This window comes from Diabrotica virgifera, chromosome 4 (genome assembly GCF_917563875.1).
Source record: "Diabrotica virgifera virgifera chromosome 4, PGI_DIABVI_V3a".
Taxonomy (NCBI): Eukaryota; Metazoa; Arthropoda; class Insecta; order Coleoptera; family Chrysomelidae; genus Diabrotica; species Diabrotica virgifera.
In genome coordinates, this window is record NC_065446.1 from 248,270,425 (window position 1) to 248,290,178 (window position 19,754).

Below are 19,754 nucleotides of genomic sequence, written 5' to 3' on the forward strand. Positions count from 1 at the left end.
ACGGGTTAAGTGCGCTTGAACCATTTTACCACAAAACTATTTTTAGTATTCTGTAATGTGTAAACACATGTTAATACAAGATTAATTTCAAGTAAGTAAATAAATATTAGATTTGTGACCAATTTTGAAGACTAATTAAGTATTATGCAACGTGCCAGTTGTAGTTACACTGTGTAGTTACGCTGGGACAAAAATGATTAGTAATATGTAGTTAATATCTGCACGTGAACCGTTTTATCAGTAACATTTATCAACACCATGTACCGATTAAAGTACATTTTTGAAGTTATACTTCTTTAGGCACGATTGAGAGTAAAATTTCATAATACTGCGCGCATGCGCAAACAGACATGTATCGCGTTTAGTTGCTAAATCTAATATATCAGTGCAAGAAAAGGTGTGAAAAGAATATATTGGTTTTTTTAGTAAATATATTTATTATAATTTTTGTGTCTGTGGATTTGTCTTCCTCAGGAGTAAGATGAGTATTATTAAAACATTTTATTGTATATTTATTATACTTCACCTTGTCTGTTTGTATAGGTACGTCCGAACCGATACAAACACATAGTCTAGGCGCCAAATAGAGGTCACCGTGTCATTTTCAATTCTGATGGACAAACTCAACGGTTTCTTACGGATTTTTGGCTGCTGATTACGAATTTCGAGGGGGGATTTCGATCCGAGTGGTCAAAAAATTGTTATAAACAATTTAATTGTCTATAAATTGTTTATAAGGCTCTGGCTCATAAACTAAAAGAGATAAAAAAAATGTTTCAAATAAAATTTGTTCCTTAATAAAAAATGAAGAAATAACCGTTTACCAAACTTAAATCCGACAATTAGAACTCAAGATATTGTAAAATTAGTGCACAATGCAAATTGCAAAATAAGTATTTTTCTAAGCTTTATCGATCGTAACTCAGCTTCTACGCATGTAAATGAGCCTTATACGGTGTCCTTTTAAAGCTTAATTAGGAGGCTTCTAAACAAAGTTTGTTAAATTATTTGATCTTCATTTGTTTTAAAGTTATACTCGTTTGAAGTTATAATTTTCTTAAAAATATTGTACATTCATTTGTTTATAAGGGTTTCAAGCAAATTTGAGCTATAAACATTTATACTTTAATTAACAGTAATGATAGAAAAACTCAAAACGAACAATTTGAGCTTACGAAACTGTTCGTAAGTTTATTTTTGGCTAAGATGTCGATATTTTAATGGCGCGCTTTGAGGCGCAAGATTGGCTCACAGCGTAAAGGTTCACGCGCTAAGATCTCGATGCAAATTATAATTTCTATGTATGTATACGTTACCTTCATTTTTCATTTTTGAAGATCCTAATAGAATTTTATCATATACTTCTTATAATTAAATCATCATACTGTATCTCGTATCACCTTTCATTCTATTTAATTTGTCTTCTATTTTTTGTACTAAATGAGAAAAAACACATTAAAAATTAATATTTCAGAAATATAACTAAAAAGTAAGTTGATATTATTTATTTATTTTTACAAACATTATCTTTCATGCATCTGCATCGAGATATACAGAAAATCTCAGCTTTTTTTACATCTGCATAAGTTCTTAGAGCAATTTTTACAGTTAGATGGTGGTACTAAGTCTGTTCTTGTAGGCAGTAAAACTAAAACTTTCTGGGGCTTCAGAGTCTAATTATCTATATGATATCCATATAAAGTGGATCTAGTTCTTTTGCAACTACATCAAGGCACGTCAATTGTGTGTATGCTGCCACAACATAAATGCTCGTCTTATATGCAATGATGATGCTGTAAAAGAACTTGATTCGTTTTTATATGGATATCATATATTGGCTCATTTGCATGCGTAGAAGTCGAGTTACGATCGATAAAGCTGAAAAATACTTACATACTTGACTGTTAGCCGATTTTGCGCTTCATAGCTCGCCACTAAAATATCGATATCTTGACCAAAAATAAACTTACGAACATTTTAAAAAGCTCAAAATGTTTCTTTTGAGTTTTTCTATCATTATTGTTAATTAAAGTATAAATATTTATAGCCCAAATTTGCCTGAAACCCTTATAAACAAATGAATGTACAATATTTTTAAGAAAATTGTAACTTCAAACGGGTATAACTTTAGAACAAATGAAGATCAAGTAATTTAACAAACTTTGTTTGGAAGCCTGTTAATCAAGCTTTAAAACAACACCTTCTAAGGCTCATTTGCATGCGTAGAAGCTGAGTTACGATCGATAAAGCTTCGAAAAATACTTATTTTGCAATTTGCAATTTGCATTGTGCACTAATTTTACAATATCTTGAGTTCTAATTGTTAGATTTAAGTTTAGTAAACGGTTTTTTCTTCGTTTTTTATTAAGGAAGAAATTTTATTTGAAACATTTTTATTATCTCTTTTAGTTTATGAGCCAGAGCCTTATAAACAATTTATAAACAATTAAATTGTTTATAACAATTTTTTGACCCCTGGGATCGAAATCCCCCCTCGAAATTCGTAATCAGCAGCCAAAAATCCATAAGATACCGTTGAGTTTGTCCATCAGAATTGAATATGACACGGTGACCCCTCTGGCGCCTAGACTAACAGTCCTCGTAGCGTATTTGGTATAGCATTCGGATAGAGATCGAGAGGTCTTGAGTTCGAATCCGGAGCAATCCTATACTTTTTTTATTTTTATGAAAGCGGTAAGCACAAAATTAGTTTGGGGTTTAAAAAAAATTAAAACAAACTTTTTAAAGTATATTTATTTTTAAGAAATCATATAATAGAAGTATATCTTCTTACGTGCGTACAAAGTACACACACATTCTTTTTTTTTAATAATTGAAAAAAAGGAAGAATATAGTAAGAGTAATAATATAGCTTTATATTTTTATAATTTTATAGTACATTGTACACTAGACATAATATTTTAGTTTAATGACTTCTAGAATTTATAAAACTGAAACAACTGAAGCTGATTATCTCAGAACTATCAAAACTGCACTTAAACCCTTTTACGTCTGGCCCCCTCAATTATTATTTATTTTCACTGCTGCTGTTTCAGTAGAGTGCCTTTCTCAAGTATTGTATTAGTTTTTTCTTAATAAGTGGAGGAAAATTGTCGCAAGTTGGACATTCAGAATTATATTCGTGTTTTTTAATTTATTAATTTCCATAGATTCTAATAAATAAATATGGCTTAAGGACTTTATTTTGAATGGAGTTATTATGGACAACTTTAAATTAGCCATTAAAAAGATTATCTAGATCTAGAAGGTGAACTGAGTACACAAAATCTGTTTTTCTATTATTGAAAGCCCTTTTGTATTCTGCTATACATTTGTTAAAGGTTCTTCCAGTTTGACCAATGTAAGTTTTTGGACAGTCATGACATTAAGTTGGTATATACACCAATTATGTACACATAAAACACCATTTATGTTGAAAAAATAACTTGAATTTTCATTGAGTCACGTAGTTATTGGATAATCCTCGTATAACACAAACTTTTCCCAAGGATTAAACAGAGCTTTTCTATTAAAAAACATGGAAGAAGAAGTAACTGGTTTTTCTAATTAACACAAAAAAGAGATATATTCTCGCTATGTACCGGGTGTCCCAATAAGAAAAACATGGAAGAAGAAGTAACTGGTTTTTCTAATTAACACAAAAAAGAGATATATTCTCGCTATGTACCGAGTGTCCCAATAAGAATGGCTCTCGGCCATATCTCAGGAACCGTTTATAGTACAGCTTTGAGAAAAAAATATTTATAACAAAAGTTGCCTCGGGAAAAGCCTGGAAATTATTTTCATAATTGTAGGTCCACCGCTAGAGGGCGTAATTGAATATCAAAAATTAAAAAATCAAAATTTTACAAAATTTACCTAATAAAAGGGCACTGGAAATCCAATCATCGTATTCTTCATAAAATTCTGCGCATATTTGATATCATAAGTTAGTAGAGTCTACCTTTGCAAATAAGAGGTGCGGGTGAGTGGGAACCTTCTTATGAAAAAATGGCTGTAAGTCCGGTTCTGCTACATCGAATTTTTCATACTTGGTCTTGTTGAAAACAGCTCTTTTTCATCAATGTAAGTATCTTATTTTCGAAATAGCCTAAGTAGGTAATATGCAAGCTAGGAGGCGTTATTTAATTATTTGCAGAAATCTAGTTTTCTTTGGAAAATATTAAATACAAGTATGCATTTTTAATCCTGTATTACAAAATTAGACCAAATTAGCAACATAATACCGAAAACCGCATGTCGATACCTTTTTTCTATCTCGAGATATCTTAAGAAATGTGAACGAGGTTAAGAAAAAGTAGTGTGCTATGGAAAAAACAAATAAACATTTTCCAGATGTAAACGTATATAAATAATTAAAACAACAATAAGACAAACAAAACTATAAAATATAACAAAGAAATAAAAGCAACTACTTACTTAGTCTTAGTGACTGCCTAAATGTTCAAATTGTTTCCCATCATTTTTGATGCAAGCATTTACTCTTTCAAGAGTAGATTGAATAGCAACAGATTTCACTGTTTTAGACTTTTATTTATGAGGACGGATTAAAAACCTTGTTTTTGCCGCTAGGCGCACTACTCGAGAAAACATGATATAGAATCTAGAGAATACGAAACGCCATTCAAAGCATTGCGAAAGCAGAAATTGAGACTGCTGTTCAATCTATACTTGAAAGAGTAAATGCTTGCATCGAAAATGATGGGCAACAATTTGAACATTTAGGTCGTCACTAAGTAAGTAGTTGCTTTTATTTCTTTGTTATATTTTATAGTGTTGTTTGTCTTATTGTTGTTTTAATTAATTATATACGTTTACATCTGGAAAATGTTTCTTTGTTTTTTCCATAGCACACTACTTTTCCTTAACTTCGTTTACCGGTGGCATTAACAGTTATTTAAAATTTACACGTTTCTTAAGATATCTCGAGATAGAAAAAAGGTATCGACATGCGGTTTTCGGTATTATGTTGCTAATTTGGCCTAATTTTGTAATACAGGATTAAAAATGCATACTTGTATTTAATATTCTCCAAAGAAAACTAGATTTCCGAAAATAATTAAATATCAGCTACTAGCTGGCATATTACTTATTAGGCTATTTCGAAAAGAAAACTCTTACATTGACGAAAAAGATCTGTTTTCAACAAGACCAAGTATGCAAAATTCGATTAAGCATAACCGGACTTACAGCCATTTTTTCATAAGAAGGTTCCCACTCACCCCCACCTCTTATTTGCAGAGGTAGACTTAAACTTGTGAAATTAAATATGCGCAGAATTTTATGAAGAATACGATGATTGGATTTCCAGTGCCCTTTCATTAGGTAAATTTTGTAAAATTTTGATTTTTTAATTTTTGATATTCAATTACGCCCTCTAGCGGTGGACCTACAGTTATGAAAATAATTTCCAGGCTTTTCCTGAGGGAACTTTTGTTATAAATATTTTTTTTTCTCAAAGCTGTACTATAAACGGTTCCTGAGATATATGGCCGAGAGCCATTCTTATTGGGACACCCGGTACAATATGGCGGTATGAGTAAGTTGATCGGTAGATAGATTCATCGAAAGCTGTAACCAACGTGGAAATCGCCAATTACGTTACCCAAGTCGCATATGACGAAAATCTAACGGTCGTCGGAGCGGGGGGATTAAAAGGGGGCTTGCTTTTTAAGAAATCAATACGTACAGTAAGCGCAAGCAGCGAAGAACCTTGGCCTAGTTTCAACCATTGGAAGGTGCAACCTCGGCGCTCGCCCAAACAGCGAGGAAGCGAGAAAACAGAAGAGATGGTGAAAGTTGCAAAAAATCTGCTGTTATGTATAAAGATATCCCCGAGCTGAAATCTACGTGATTATTAATAGTTTTTTTTTCATAAAGTAAAAGAAATTTTACGAATAAAAAAAATTTGATGCTTTTATTGAAAGTATTTAACATTTTGAATATTGTTCTTAATGAAATTTACTATTTTAATTATGAATTAGCCACAATTTTACTTTGAAATTTGACGTTTTGATTTCTACTTGGGAAAATACAAACAATTAATACATTAAACAAATTTTGTTTTTGTTATTTGGTGAAAAAATCTTCTAATACCTAATTTAATTTTATCTGAGTCATTCATATTGACGATGCAGATATTGTTATAGGTACATTTTAAAGTAGATGACTCTAAAATCATATTGCCAATATGTATGAGTTGCCATCTTGAAAGCTTGGAACGACTTTATTGAAAGATAGTTCATTCGATTACATGAAATCAATTTTAACTTAAGAATATTTGTCAGAAAAAAATTATAGCATGTGATTTGTCTTTAGAAAGACACCCACATGCAATTACGACATTAAATTTTCGTGTTATACCCGCTTTACATCAACAATAAATTGAACAAGAAATTGACCAACTTCTTGAAGGTCAAATTTGACTTATACAAAACACAATTCTACATCCAATTTTGCCGTGAATAAAAAGAAAATAAAGAAATTTGACAAAATAAACCATATCCAATTGTTCTATTTCATCAAATTCCTTCATTTTATTTTACAAACCATACATTTTGTACACGTCAAATTTGGCCTTGAATAACTTTGTCAATTTCTTGTTTAATTTATTGTTGATGTAAAGTGGACATTAGTGAAACTATGAGTAGAACATCAACAGGAGCATAGGAAACATACGCAGAGTTAAAAACGCAAACAAAAAGGCTAGGTCTGGAAATTAGCAATTAACACAGAAAAAAACAAAAATAATGATACAGACGAGAAAAAATATAGTTCCACAAAACATTATACATGAAGATGACATTGAAACGGTTGGAAAGTTTACATACCTGAGATAGAAATATATGTCGTGACGGATCAGAAGATGGAGAAATACGGAAGAGAATAACGCAGACAAACAGAGCGTATTTTGCCCTTTCCTATATTTATATTTCGGTATAAATAGTGTAGTCGCAACATAGGGGATCCCGTGGACACTTTTAGTTCGCCGCGATTTGATGGTGGTATTATAGGTTTTTTGGGTCGCTGAATCCAATGGTTGTGGTCTGGAAGCCCAAATGTGGTGCGTTTAATTGTTATTAACAAATTATGGTAAAATTAGGTGTTTTTCAGGAATTATTAGAAACCCTATAAATAAATTGATAGTGTTAAGGTCTTCTCTGGTGTATTTTTTTTCGCTGAATCGAATGTCACTAGTCGTAATAGCTTAAACCACGTTCCGACTTTTAGGTCTGGATCCCGCGTATGAAAAAAAAGTTGATTAATAGCAAGCTGAAAATTTGTTAGTAACTTAAGGGTGTCTAGTCGGATAAACTTTGATATATGGGAACACTGGAACAGGGGCAGTTTTAATTGTGGAACGGGTTAAAAATTTGGAACGGTCAGAACACGAAAACGGCACATTTATTTTGTCCGACAGAATAGACTTAAACTCTCCGAACAGAGATTAAACTCTCATGTAAAAATCAGACTGCTATTTATCACCAAATGGGCGTTTTAATGAGTGGAACATGTAGAATTTTTCAAATGACAGGAATTATGACAGGTGATAAATAGCTGTCTGATTTTTGCATGAGAGTTTAATCTCTGTTCGGAGAGTTTAAGTCTATTCTGTCGGACAAAATAAATGTGCCGTTTTCGTGTTCTGACCGTTCCAAATTTTTAACCTGTTCCACTGCCCCTGTTCCAGTGTTCCCATATATCAAAGTTTATCCGACTAGATACCCTTAAGCTATTAACAAATTTTCAGCTTGCTATTAATCAACTTTTTTTTCATACGCGGGATCCAGACCTATTTGTTATTAATAAATTATTGCAAAAATAACGGTTTATAGTACGTTTACTCACGGTTTTTGCTCTAAATTAAAAAAAAAACACTTTGAATGACATCAAATTTGGCATGCACGTAGCTAACATGTCAAACAAAACAAGTGATATTGTGCCGATGTGTGCTTTTACCCTGGGGGTGAGTATCATCCCGTTTCGGGGGTGAAAGAAGAAACCTTTAAAGTAAGTCCGGAATTGGATAAAGTGATTAATTCTAAGCAACGTTTGTTCTATACAGTTTTTTCACTAAGTCAATACTTTTCGAGTTATTTGCGAGTGAATATGTTCATTTTTCAACAAAACAACCAAATAACTCGAAAAGTACTGACTTGTGAAAAAACTGTATAGAACAAAAGTTGCTTAGAATTAATCAGTTTATCCACTTCCGGACTTATTTTAAAGTTTCTTTTTTCACCCCCGAAAAGGGGTGAAAGTCACCCCCAGGGTAATAGCAGACATCGGCACAATATCACTTGTTTTGTTTGACATGTTAGCTACGCTGTTAGACACGTTAGTTAGCTGTTGACTACACTAGGAAGAAGAACTACGTAAACAAATAGTAATATTTTTCCGGTAATATAAACATTATAGTTTGTCAAACGTAGGAAGGAGGAGATTGTAAGGAAATAATTGAAAACTTTACAATCATCGCCATGCTGGCGTTATTGAGATTTTCAAACTCTTTCCTACGTTTGACAAACTGTACTAATCTTTCCCTCCCCTTTATATTTGTTACAGATTTCAGAAGGCGATTTATCTGTTGAATATCCTCGTTTATTCCTTTAATCTACATAACTGCTCTTGTAGGAACTTAACCTATTTTGATTAGCTTCAAGTGGAGATAGAGATAAGCATTATCTTTGTTACCGCGATACAAAAGCACGAACTGAAGTCACAACATGATTGTTTTCATAGTTTTCACGTTTATCTATCAATTTGTTGTTTTTAAACGATGTGTGTTGTTAAACTATAATTGGTTTTTGTAATAGGTACAGTTTGATTTTTAGTTGGCAGTTGGCATAGGTAATTTTTGATATATGTGCGGATAAAAAGGTCAATTAATTAGGTATTAATACATATTTTGTTTGTATATTTTTAGGGATGGCGCGAGAGTAACCGCTGTTTCAGTGTTTCGGTATATGCCCTGTTTTGTATATTGTGTTAGACACTCTCTCAGGGGTGGGATTCTGTGTACAATAATCGCTAACGCCGATCGCTTTCTATCAATGTCAATATATTTGAATTTTTAGTTTTAATTCAAATATTTTCTTGTTTTACTAAGTGTCACTTCAGCATCAATTAGAGTATAACCTAGCAAAACTAGAAAATAATTCAATTAAAGCTAAAAATTCAAATATTTTTACGACAATTGACATCGATAGAAAGCGATGTGTAGATATCTACAGTGCACGGAATCTAGCCCCAGGTTTAATAATTTATGCATTTTAAGCTTTCTACTGGACTGGGATTTGGTCTGAATGTACTGTTTTGCGATTCTTGCTGTTACTTAATGCCATTTTAATTTCGTCTTTTCTTCTTCTTCTTACTTCTATTTCTATCTGTTCTATTATAAAAGGAATTTTAAATAATTATTTTTTGTTATAAAATAATTATTTTTGTAAATTATTTATTAAACCACTTACGCAGTGCCGGTTTAACCTAACTTCGGGCCCTGGGCACTAGAGATTTAGGGGCCCCTTCATTGTTATTCGTTGTCAATTTTTTTAACAAAAAACACATGCATTAACCTGCATTAACTATAAACGTTTATTGTAAAACCCACACATTTTTAAAAATTTTTATAAAGATTTTTAAAACAAACGAGAAAAATAGCAAACGTGAAAAATATTCCAAAAGATACATTTAAAAATATAAAAAAAAAACAGAAAGTTCTACAGAACAACACATGACAAACAAAAAAACATATTCTAAGAAATATATAAGACAAAAATTAGCTCACTTTTTTTCTTGACTAAGCATTAGCAAACTGCCATATTAATACTATCAAAATTCAGTTGCTCCACTTCTTCATTTTTTATAATACAATAGTGATAATGCGTCTAGGTTTTCTTGACCCTTTGACCTTCAATATATGTATCTTCATTCATTTTAAAGCCAAAAAAGACCGCTCGCCAGGCTCGCCTGACGCATTAGAAATTGGTATCGTCAAGTAAACGCAGTAAAGTTAAAAATTGGCAAAAGTTGACTTTACGTCCTGGATGACAGATGACACCAAATTTTCAAAAGTTTATTCAAATCTTGGCATAACGTTATAAAATGAATAATTTCACTATGCAAGTTCTCTTTGGTTTCATCAACATCTTTTTTATATTCCTCGCATAAAATACTAATTCACTTTTTGACTTCTTCTTTATTTAGCGTAAAAAACATCTAACAGCTGATGTAGCATTATAAGATCTTGAGAAATATTGTGGCATATAACATTAAATAGGTACTTCAATTCTGAATATCTCTTGCCCCTTGAAAATTGTTTCACTTTCAACTGCTTCATCAAAAAATGTGTTTTTCTTTGTTTTTTGAAGGCCAATTCTATAGAATATGTTTGAGATCATTGCCTCCAGAAAAAATATTTTTGGCTTCTAGTTCAATTTCGCTTAATTTGTTTCTTACATCTCCAACAAAGCTCAAATGTCATTAATTCTACTCCAATTGACACGTTCACCCGTTTTAAAATCCTTGCCCAAATCAGTGTCAATAGAGTATCCAAGTTAACCTGTCTCAAAGGTATCCATTTTATTATGCAGTGCCTAGGCTTCAATTCTAACTGCTGATTTTTTGTCTCTGTTATTGCTTAACTGGAAAAATATGTTTGATGGATCCGTAGTTTTTAAGTAAAGCATTTACAGCGTCAAAAGTTTCTACATGTTTTGTTTTCATCGCTTCCAGGAATTCATTGTAAGTTTTTCCAGACAGGAATTCGCATTCCACTGTAAATGCTGAGTTAAGAAGTTGTCAAAAGCAAAGTATACAAGACAACTTGAGTAATTTCCCTTATGACGACTCGTTAAATTCTCATGGGATCAACGAAAAGCTAGTCCTTGAGAAGAAAATAATTTAATGGTGACAACAACTCTTCTTAGGACCTTTACTCAATAGTCAGCTTCGCGTTCTACATGCTCTTTCAAGCCAGCGTCTATAACTCCAATTTAACTGATGATCCATCTAACTCCAACTGATGATCTTGTTATTAATGTAACCATAGAGTTCAGAAGAAATTTACTTTCTTCGTGAGATTTGAGTAAACTATTCAAATATTTCCAGTGGGTAAAGTAAATCCAAAATCAGTTAAACTATTTTTTTCAATTGAAAATAATTTTAACAAGTAACAATAAACAGCCTTAACACTTCTCTTTGCCTCCATTGGGTTTTACTCTATAAGAGTTGCTTTCATTTAATCTTCTATAATAAGCTTTGTCTCCAGCTTCATACATTTTTTACAATTTTCTAAGGAATCGTTCTTTGGTTTAAAAGTTGTCACAGTTCTTATTTATCAATCTTAAAATCAGACCATATCGAAATCGCAGGAATTTCGTAGTCTTTTTCTCTATTTAAAAAAATATGGTCTCTATTTAAAAAAATATGGTCCTCGATTATTTAGCGGACTTTAATTTGTTATTAATAAAAGGAAAGGTCACTACGGGCCCCTGGGCGCCCGCCCCAAGCGCCCAATGGATAAAACGGCACTGCACTTACGATACATTTCACGGTCACAATCTTACACAAGCCATCATCTTCATCTCACAAATACCAAGGTGATCCAACCTATGAAAAAGATCTGGAAGTTAGGGATCACACTTAGGGCATAGGATGCCCAATGAGAAGTACTAATTAATTCAGAAGACGAAGGTAAAAGAACTTGGACTTGAAAGACCATGTAAGGAACATGGCCAATGTAACAAAAAAGAGAACTTCTGTTGGAGTGAAAGTAAAGAGAAAGGTAAACTCCAACAGAGGTAGACAAAGAAAAAGATTCTAGCCAATGTAACAAAAAAGAGAACTTCTGTTGGAGTATGTGTAAAGTGAATGATAAACTCAAACAGAAGTAGAAATAGATGTAAGTATTGTATAGCTAAAATTGACAAAAATGTGTCAAAAAGAAAAGGTGGCTTCAACGTTGAGAAGCCGATGTAACAAAAAAGAGAACTTCTATTGGAGTGAAAGTAAAGAGAATAATAAACTCCCAACAGAAGTAAGGAAAAGAAATAACTAATGTGTAGCAAAATTAACAAAAATGAAAAGATGAGATAAACTGATAATAAAAGTATGAATAGACAGATGCAAACTGAATGAAGTTAGGCTAGCGATATATGCAAGAGAACGACAACTTGACACTCAAGGATGGATACGGCCAATTTGCATGCCTGTCAAAGACGGTAGCTCAAAGTAGAAAGTGATGATGACTAAGAATGGAAATATTAAGATAAGAATAAGGTACTGAACATGGCCAATGGCCAAGGCGAAAGGAACATGGCCAATGTAACAAAAAAGAGAACTTCTGTTGGAGTATGTGTAAAGTGAATGATAAACTCCAACAGAAGTAGAAATAGATATAAGTATTGTATAGCTAAAATCGACAAAAATGTGTCAAAAAGAAAAGGTGGCTTCTACGTCACCTCACCACAACTCAGGAGCGTCGAAGGACATCGTGACTGAAGAATATAGGACAGTGGGCGCATGACGACCTGTATAGCTGTCAATAAAGTTATGAGGACCAACGTGATTGTCAAGATCCATAGAAGATAGGTACCAACAGAAGATTATAGAATTAGAAGAAAGTTATTACTTTAGAAAAATATACTTGTTAAAAACATTATAGTATATACAGTGCTAGTCAAAAGTCCGTACCCCCCCTCGTATCTTTTGAGCGGTTATACATATAATAGTGAAATTTGGAGGGAGGAAATAAACGGACGTACGCTTCTTAACTAGTCATGACAGGTGACGTAATAGTGACAGATGACTTTACAGCGCCACTGTGATACCTCATTTGAAAGGTATTGAAAATACCTATTAAGTCATACTAATTTTTTTGGGTTTAAGTTGATTTTGATTTTGGTGAATAAATGAAATAAATACAACTTTGTAGTTTCGCATTTAATTATTAAAAATTCAAATATCCGCCCATGGTTATTTTATCAAAAAAGTTGACATTTTTCAGCTCTCTAGTAGTTTTTACGTCAACGTCAACCTTTTTGACAAGTAACCATAGGCGGAGGTTTGAATTTTTATTAATTAAATGCGAAACTACAATTTTATATTATTTCATTTATTCATCCAAATGAGCTTAAACTCAAACAAAAGTATTATAACTGAATGGGTATTTTCAATACCTATCAAACGAGGTATCGCTTACCATAGGGTACCATTTAAAATTATCTGTCACAGTGGCGCTGTAAAGTCATCTGTCACTTTTACGTCACCTGCAATGACTAGTTAAGAAGCCTACTTCCGTTCATTTCCTTCCTCCAAATTTCACTATTATAAGTATAACCGTTCAAAAGATACGAGGGGGGTACGGACTTTTGACTAGCACTGTATACTAAATTTACAATTAAGATGCAGTAGAAATAAACAAACCACGACACGTTAAATGCTACTAGGAGCACTCCCGAATCATAATTTACAATGTATATAGTACATTGTTAATCCCAAATCATGATTTCCAAAGTTTATACATTGTAAATTATGATTCAGGAGTGCTCCTAGTAGCATTTAACGTGTCTTGTATAGTAATACAATTCAACTTATCAAAATGTCATTGAACCACAAATTGTGTCTTGGAATATTTCGGATAACTCATAATGAGTCAATTACGGTTTAATAAATCGATTTGTGAAACACCGACAACATTTTTTTATTCAAAAATAAAGTAGCAAGAATATTGACCGATGAAGTAATTTAAAATGGTACCTTCAAACTACGAGTACAGCTATCAGACGAAATGTTTGTTCCTTGGACATTTGCTAACCCATCTACAGCCTTTCAACGTCCCATATTCCGACTTCTCCTGACTATTCCGTATCTGGAAATAAAAAGAATTTTATAAGAACAATAATAAACAGCGTAGGCCGATAAGTCAATAAACAAATGCATTTTTTGCTGACTTATGTTATCGAATGCTCTCTCAAAGTCCACGAATATTAGTGCGAATAGTTAGTTGCATTCTGCAGACGTTACTATCAGGTTTTTTATCACTAATAAGTTGTCGTTAGTGCTGTCTCCTTTCAAATAACCTTGGTACATACATTCTTTCACGGTTTTTGCTCTAAATTTTAAAGAACCGCTTGGATTGATATGAAATTTGGCATACGCATAGCTAACATGTAAAAGAAAAAAAGTGATATGGTGCCGATGTGTGCTTTTGCCCTGGGGGTGAGTTTCACACCATCTCGGGAGTGAAAAAATATATGTCCAAGTTAAGTCCCGAAATGGATAAATTGAAAAATTTTAAGCAACTTTTGTTCCATAGAGTTTTTTCACCAAGTCAATATTCGAGTTATGTATTTGCAAGTGAATATGATCATTTTTCAACAAAATAACCAAGTTTTTAGACGGTTTTTCGCAAATAACTCAAAACGTAAGCATTATGTCGAAAAAAATATTCTTAGTAAAACTATAGCCTATAAAAATGTGAAAAAAAACTGTGTATATATTAGGTCTCTATACCTATCAAAAGCAGAGTTATAGCTAGTGAAAAATAGGTTAATATGCTTTTTCTCATGAGGATCTTTCAGTGCGTCACAGTTTTTCGATTTATTTCTAACGCATTAAATTGTATGTGACAGAAAAAAACACACGTCGGTGATTACATTTCGTCGGTGACATTTATAACATTTATTCTAGTTGTCAATAGATGGCGCTATAATCGAAAAAAATTATTTACTAATTATATAATATATCTACGAATATAATCTGTACAATTTATAAGACTATACAAATCAAAGAAAATACCATTTTATAAATGCAATAAACACAATTGATTTGTTTTTATGCCAAATTGCAAATAAAATGTGACAACTGTCAGATTTAACTAAAATTTCATGTTAGAATAAATGTCATAAATGTGTACTATCACGGACTTACCTTTTTTTCTATCATTTGTGACGCACTGAAAAATGCTCATGAAAAGAAGCATATTCGAAAAATTCCAAATAGAATAATTCAATGTGAAATATCCAAATAATGAAGCATTCTTGGGGAAAACACATTAAAACTTTTTTACATACATACATACATAATCGGTTGCCTCTTTTACCATTAGATGTCGAGGAATAAAACTCTTTTAAAGCGTTTAAACAGCTTTATTTCTGTTTTTATAAAAAAAATTTCTAGCATCAAATGTAAGCAAGTTACGCTCAAAATAAGGTTGGTCTCTTTTGTTTTGGAAAAAAAATCGGGAAGACCACCCCCTAATTAGCAACTTAAATGAAATTAATCGTTACCGCTCCACAAATTATTTTACTTATGTTGTGTTTATATTATCTGTAAGTTTCATCGATTCAGAGTGCTTATTTTTGAAAAAATTTGATTTTAAAGTAAAATTTTTGAAAATTTAGCATTTTTTTCAAAATAACTTAAAAGTCGGGTTTACTTTTTTTAATATTTTGTATTTTTTCGTTTTTCTGTAAGACAAAAATTGGTTAAGATTCGGTGTTTCTAAATTTGCATACACTCGTGATAAGTGACTCTTCAAGCCCTTTTAACTACAGCTCTTTCAAAAATAAGGACTTTGAACCGATGAAACTTACAGATCATATTTATGATCAATACATACGCGAGTAAAAAACTTGTGACGTGGTAACAATTAAGTTCATTTGAAATGCTAATTAGGGGGTGATTTTCCCGATTTCTTACCAAAAGAAAAGGGACCAACTTTATTTTGAGCGTAACTTGTTTACTTTTTATGCTAAAAAATTTTTTTAAAAAACAAAAATAAGCATTTTTTAAACACTTTAAAAAAGTTAAAATGAGTTTTCCCCAAAAAGTGCTTCGTTTTTTGGTTATGGCACGTTAAAATATTCGCTTTGGAATTTGACGAATATGAACCTATTTTTCATTAGCTATAAGTCTGCTTCTACTAGGTATAGTGACCTAATATATACAACATTTTTTTCAATTTTTACGTGCTATATTTTTGATAAGAATTTTTTTTTTCGACCAAATACTTACTTTTTGAATTATTTGCGAAAAAACCGTCTGAAAACGTGGTTATTTTGTTGAAAAATTAATATATTCACTTGCAAATAACTCGAAAAGTGTTAACTTGGTGAAAAAACTTTATAGAACAAAAATTGCTTAGAATTAGTCATTTTTTCCATTTCCGGACTTATTTCGAACATATATTTTTCACTCCCAAAAGGAGGTGAAACTCACCCCTAGAGCAAAAGCACACATCGGCACAATATCACTTTTGTTCTTTGAGTTGTTAGCTATGTGTATGCCAAATTTCATGTCAATCCAAGAGGTTCTTTAAAATTTAGAGGTTTTGCAATATTTTACCTTTAAAGAACGTACTACCTTTCAAATGAGCTATCACACTACCCCTATTCTTATTTTAAAAAAATCATCGATTACGTCAACACGCCCAGATGGATGATGTCACTAGTATGATATATATGCCAAAAAATCATAAGTTAAAAATAAAAATCGTCCTGTTTAGGGATATATTTCCAAAGTCGCACATTCACGAAAAAAATGAACAAAAAATTTTCTTCGTAAAATCGATAGTACCCTGTCATTTTATGGATATAGCAGGACTCAGAAATTCACTGGATCTAATTTTTTTTTCATGGAAAATCTATTTTTCGCAGAAAAATATCACAGGAAACCTGTTGATTTTTCCACAAATTGTAAGTACCTACTCTAAGCTTCCAATATTGCGAAGGGCTCAAAAAATTATTGTGGCTGAACTTCTATCTAATATCTCCCGGTCTAATATGAATGATGTAAGTAAATATTCATTTACCTTTCGGATTTATTAAATTAGTCAGAGAATTTACAAGAAGTTGGCACTTCTATGACGTCATAGTTATGTCATAGATCACGGTGAAAAGACTTAAAAACAATTATTAAGTTCAGCATCGTGCGTAACAGCAAAAAAGCTTCCCACGCTAATTCTATTTAACTAATTAGCAAAGCACGTGTCGTATGGTTGCAGAAGTTGTAGGAAAATGATTTTCCCGGGTTTTATCGACTCGCGTTCTTATGTAAAAGAAAAGATTAGATGTGATGCAATTGAGAACTATTTTCTACGACCTACTTTACACCAAAGTTTATTGATAGAAATTCCGTGTTGAATGCGAAGAGTGTGTTACTATTTTTACATGAAAAGTCTATACTAAAATCACAATAAAGATGCACTAGAAATAAACAAACCAAGACACGTTGAAAGTGTAAAGAAAGTGTATAGAAAACCAACACACACCAACAGATATCTCAATTGCAAATCAAATCACAACATCAACTTTAAAAAGGGAATCATTAAATCCTTATATGATAGGAAGAATATTTAGAAGAAAAACAATTGTTAACATCTGTTTTATTAAAAAATAATTATCCTTTATCGTTTATAAATAAGAAATTGTCAAGATTGGATCGAATGGAACAGAATAACGTAGAACGGGATCCTATAACATCCACAAGAAATAATGCGAGAAAAGGACTATCCGAGAAAACAATAGGAAATAGGAAATAAATTCAACATTTCAACAACATTCAAAACAACAAAGACATTGAGATCTATTCTATCTAACAATGAACAAGAAAGAACAAAGAATTGTATTTATAAAATACCTTGTGAATGCGAACAATTTTATTTAGGTGAAACATCAAGACCATTAAACGTAAGAATCAGTGAACATCATAATATTAAAGTTAGAATTTGGTATTAGATTTGGGAGTAAACTAAATGTAAGCCCAAATACTTACGATATCGGGATAGTATCACGAGGTTTTTCCTGGTTTTCTCTCGTGATTTACTATGGAATCTCTAGCGCGAGAATTTTACTGCCACCGTTGCATTTAGTTGTCTTTTTAAAGACAGATCACATGCTATGATTTTTTGTGGCGGATATTCTTGAGTTGGGTTGATTTCATGTAATCGAATGAACTATCTTTAAGTAAAATCGTCCCAGGAACGCAACTCATCAATATTGGCAATACCATTTTAAAGTCTTCCACTTTAAAATGTATAATACATGTCTGAATTGCCGATATAAATGAGTCAGATTAAATAAATTATTAGAAGAATTTTTTACTAAGCAACAACAATTTTGTTTAATTTAGTATTATTTTGTATTTTGACAACGACACCCGACTTGGGCGTCGAAACGTTAATAAAATCATTTTTTTGGTAAAATTGTGACTTAGTTTCCATTGAAAATAGTTGATTATAAAAATGCCACAAGGAAATAGCTTCAGAACAACATTAAGACACATTGAATGTTACGAGGAACGAGGAACTCTCCCGAATCATGATTTTATTTATTTATTTATGTAATCAATTAAGCCCATTTGTACTTGTACCTTTCGGTGTTGGGCTGTTTACATCTAGTTCAATACCTACATTTCAATACATTTTAATAATTATAAAATACTTATTTTTAACAATAAAAGTTTACTGAATATAAAGTACTTATTTGACACATCTTTCTGCTGCCCATATATTTTAGTCTTGTGGTGCTTCTTTGATACTTCTTTTCCATGCTGTTCTATTTTGGACTAATTGTTTTACCATACTCCATTGCAGTCCTCTCTTCTCTGCTTCCTGTCTCACTTGTTCTTCCTATCTCATTCTTGGGCGGCCTACTTTGTTTTTGCCTTGTACCCTTACTTCATATCCTTTTTTTTGTTCTTGTGTCGTTCATTCTATGGATGTGGCCTAGCCATCCTAACTGTCGTTCCCTATAATTGTCTCTTTGGGTTTTAACTTTGGAGTTAGAGTTATTGTTTCGTTTCTTATTTTGTCTCTTCGTGACCCCTTCTATTTTTCTGAGGAATCTCATCTCTGTAGCTTTGATTTTTCTCTTGTTGTTCTTTGTTAGCGTCCACGACTCACTCCCATAGACGATTGATGGCCTTACCACTTTTTGGTACGCTTGTGTTTGTACTTTTTTAGGTATCCCTTTCTTTTCAAAGAACGTATTTCTTAAAGTAGGTATTATATATTGTCCCTGCTTTTCCTATTTTATTGATTATTTCTTTGTCTATTTTACCATCTTCCTCGTACCTAAGTAGTTGTAGCTGTTTACTTGCTCTAACACTATGTTCGTTTTTAATTTTTAAGCATAAACAAAAATGTAATATTTCGACAAGTTGAATTTGAGGGTAATACGATATTTTTATCGATCACGGTTTTAAGTAACATAAATCATTTTTCAACTTATTTTTCTAATAATGTGTTTTTGTAAAGGCATAACTTTGATTATTAATTTCGTATCGTCGCTTATTTAGTCTACCAAAAGTTATCAGAATTTAATGACAAAGACAACGCAGTTTTCACTCCGGGTGTTGACTATGCTAATATTTTTATTTATCATAATAAACTATATTTAGGTACCATCCGTATTCATTTCAGATACGTGCATCTCGCAAACAAAAACAAGTAAAAATAAACATCTGCACGTGCAGAAAACGACACGCCGATGACAAACGTTCCCAAGCGAGACCTGCGAACGCATGCACTGATAGTAGGATGTGCAAAACTGTCTACGCAGTTCGCCGGTGCAGGTTGTGTCTCGTTTAGGATCAATTTGCGCCGGGGCTAAGTGCCCTGTCCAGTCCCTACTTAAGCGTTGTAGCTCTTTCGATGACGTTTTGAACTCCATATCTTTACCTGATTTTTTTATTTGTCATGCGGTCTCGAAGGCTCACGTTCATCATGGCAC

At 32.2% G+C, this 19,754-nt stretch overlaps 1 protein-coding gene across 2 annotated transcripts in view; it reads right to left on the minus strand.

The window, feature by feature from the left end:
- Positions 1-19,754, minus strand: part of LOC114334081 (protein FAM214A) — a 232,822-nt gene that overhangs the window by 160,396 nt on the left and 52,672 nt on the right. For both annotated transcript variants that reach the window (XM_028284099.2, XM_050649958.1), the window contains exon 2: positions 13,780-13,891. The gene's annotated coding sequence lies outside the window, so the exon portion shown is untranslated. The remainder of the gene's footprint in view (positions 1-13,779; positions 13,892-19,754) is intronic.